At 40.5% G+C, this 3433-nt stretch overlaps 1 pseudogene; it reads right to left on the bottom strand.

The window, feature by feature from the left end:
- Positions 1–2688: 2688 nt before the first annotated feature.
- On the bottom strand, positions 2689–3146 carry LOC127668225 (coiled-coil-helix-coiled-coil-helix domain-containing protein 2-like; annotated as a pseudogene).
- Between the last annotated feature and the right edge of the window lie 287 nt (positions 3147–3433).

Raw genomic sequence — 3433 nt, 5'->3', positions numbered from 1 at the left:
CAGCATAAAATTGGTTCTTTTTTTTTTTTCACATTCTAAAAACCTCTGCCTCTTAATTGGGAGGATTAGTCCATTTATACTTAATGGGAGTGGTGAAATGGTATGCTTAAGTTTGTCATTTTGCTGCTTTTTGAAAAAAATTGGAATATATATTACTTAGTCCACTTTCCTTGACTTCTTTGGGAATGAATTTTAAAATTATTATTAATGCTATTTTTTCAATTGGTGTATATCACACATGCTACTGAATTTCAAAAGGATGTTTTTCATATAAGAATATGACATCCTTTGGGTATATATGACCCTCATGCCCTCTCCTTTTCACTCCATCTATCTCCATTTCTTTACTTCTACTATCATGTTACACAAAACCCCAGTAATTTTATATAACTATATAAACATCTATAGAATGATATTTTTATCTTTCCTGTTGGTTGAATTTAAATTTTATGGTGTGGTACTGTTCCTGATGACCTTATTTAGCTTTTACGTGTTTGGGAAAGTCTATATTTTAAAAATGTTTACTGGTTGTAGAATTTTTGGCTGGTCGTTTGGTTAGTACCTGCACTCGGAACACTGAAGATTTTGTGCCTGGGCTAATAAAGCTTATCACATTTAGGTGTCTTGAGGCCCGCAGGCCCACTCAGTGAATCAGAGGACTAGCGGCCATGCCTGCTGAGCTGAGGTCCATCTGGAGCTGTGGTCTGAGTGCATCTTCTGGGAAGCAGGCTCTCTGAGTGTTGCTTTGATACTTCTCAGGCTCAGCTGAGAGTGCACTGTTCCCACAACTGAGGTACAAAAAGGCCCTGCAGATACTCTGCTGACACCCCAGGAAACCTAACCTGGAGTGAAGATTGAGCCCCCTCTCCTATAAACCTTTTTATACCCCCTCCCCCCTCCCCAGCTTTGGGTAGATTCCTCAGAAAATGCTAATTAGTTAGATACTTGAGGAAGAGCTTTTGAAAAACCTCTATAAATAGGTTCTCTACTTTTAGCTTTCTCTTTTCTGATGGTTTTTTTTCTTCAAACTCAAATGATCTTGGTTTCCCTAGAATCTCAGATCATTTTTAATTAAATAAAATAACTAATTCTATTACGTCCCAGTGGGATGACAAGTCGATTTATTTATTGCTTTCTTGGTTATCACTTATTGTATTTTGTTGTTGTTGTTGTTTTTCTCTCTAGGCTTTAGAATATTCATACCTGATATTTCAATTCTATTTGTAGCTGCTTTTTGTTTTTTTCATTACAGATAAAACATGGGTGTCATCCTACAGTTCAGATGACGTCACCCTCCTTGCACTACAGTTCATGTAAACTTTGGGTGACTGCCAGTCAATGCTTCGGTTTTGGATACTATGTATTTGTATGATATATTTGCTCTTTTGTAACAACCCCCTCATAGGAACGATTCAATTTCTGTAAGACTCAACCTGCTCCGTGAGACCAGCTTTAATTACCTGTGAGAACTATGCAAGTATTTAAAAATACAAGTTAGTGAAGGCCTTGATAGGCTGCGATGAGTTCATTTTCTAAGCAGAGGGTGCAAAACAAATGTCTGACAAACATGAACACATGACCCACGGACCTGGTTGATGTAGCACAGACGGCTTGAATTTTAAACTTTTTTTTTTTTTTTTTTTTTTTTAGGGAGCTTTAAGTTTCCACTCACAGAATTCACTGAAACAGATATTATCAGGCACCTATATTGATTATAAAATAAAATAAAGATTCTACAGGAAAACACCTATGGTTATAAATGTGTCTCATGAACTAATTTTAAGGCCAGGGAGTCCTTCTGGGTGCAACTAGCTAATTAAAGTCCAGTGTGTCCTTTCTCTACGTTCATTCCACATCTCCAGTTGCAGGTACCAGCCAGTCCTCGGCTGAGATGGGTTTACAAGTCATATGCTTCAGTGTAGTGATGATGTCAGTGTGTTAGGGCCGTTGAGCAATAGCCCACAGTCTATGATCAAGGCATTGACAGATGTCACCTTCTCCCTGAGTCCTCATGGGTCTCTGTGTGTCTAAAATTTCCTTTGCTTTCTTTCTTTCTTTTTTTTTTTATACATTTCTCATGAAATGGGGCGGGGTGCACACATATCTCACATGCTTATTTGGAGGTCAGGGAATTTGTAGTGACTAGTCCTCGCCTCCTCAGATGAATTCCACGGACTGATATCAGGTTGTCAGGCTTGGGGGCAAGCCCCTTTACTCACTGAGCCATCTTGTTAGCCCCCTTCTTTTTGAGATAAGGTCTTTCTATGTAGCCCATCTTGGCTTTGAACTCCTAATTCTCTTACCTTTGCCTCTGAATGCTGGACTATGCTGAGCAGATTTTCTCTTAGGACGGCACCAATGACATGGGATTAGGGGTTACCTTCTGCCTTCATTTTTGCTTGCTTACCCCTTTAAAGGGTCTATTTACTTATCTTTTACTATAGTCATAGTCTTTTTCTTTTCAGAATAAACAACCTTTTTTTTTTTAAACTCACAGTCACAACACAGTTAGTTCAAGGAGACCAAACATTTGCCTGGTAACCAATACTACAAGCCTCAGTAAACATCTATGGTTAGATCTCTTTGACGGCCATGCTGAAGCAATGGAGCTGTCAGAAATAAGGGTCCACACTTGCACTATCAGTTACATAGAACCAATTTTACATCTCTTCAGCTTGAATTTCTTGGTTAGATTAAACCATGTGCTATCCTGCACTGCCTCAGCCCCTCGTTGAAGTCCTCACAGAGCTTGACATTGCTCTGGTTTTGAGCACACTCCAGAAATTGTTTGATCTTTAGAGAGCAAGGTCCAAAAGACTGCTGGTCCGGCAGCGGGGCTCCCTGAAGCTCTTGGTCAGTGATGTCAGCCTTCGCAGGCTCAGCATTGCCACCTCCACTGAAGCCCCTAGTGGTGGTGTGACCCAGAGTGTGCCCTACTGCAGGGCCCCACAGCCATACTGACTGCAGTGGAAGCCATCTGGGCATTCAGGCCTGGCTGCCAGGGTGCATCTGAGCCAGCTGCAGATGGTGCAGCTGATGCTGGAGGCTGAGGTGCAGGTGCCCTTCTGGAGAGCAGCCCTCATATGAGGGACTTGGCTGGCTGGAGGAGCCACGGGGCAAGTGCAGCTTTGGCTTCGGCAAGGCATCCCACCCTGTATCCTAACTGCTTATAGTCTCAGTGTTCAGAGAAGACTGCCTTATTTTAAATTTAAGTTTATTTATTTTTTTACATTCCATATTTGGATTCTTCCATGATTTTTTAAAGGATTTATTTATTTATTTATTTATTTATTTATTTATTTATTTATTTATTTTATGTATATGAATACACTGTAGCTGTACAGATGGTTGTGAGCCACCATGTGGGTGCTGGGATTTGAACTCGGGACCTTTGGAAGAGCAGTTAGTACTCTTATTCACCGAGCCATTTCTT

The sequence above is a fragment of the Apodemus sylvaticus genome, chromosome 17, assembly GCF_947179515.1.
Source record: "Apodemus sylvaticus chromosome 17, mApoSyl1.1, whole genome shotgun sequence".
Lineage (NCBI taxonomy): Eukaryota > Metazoa > Chordata > Mammalia > Rodentia > Muridae > Apodemus > Apodemus sylvaticus.
Note: the sequence above shows the minus strand (reverse complement) of the source record. Positions and strands in the feature narration are given on the sequence as shown.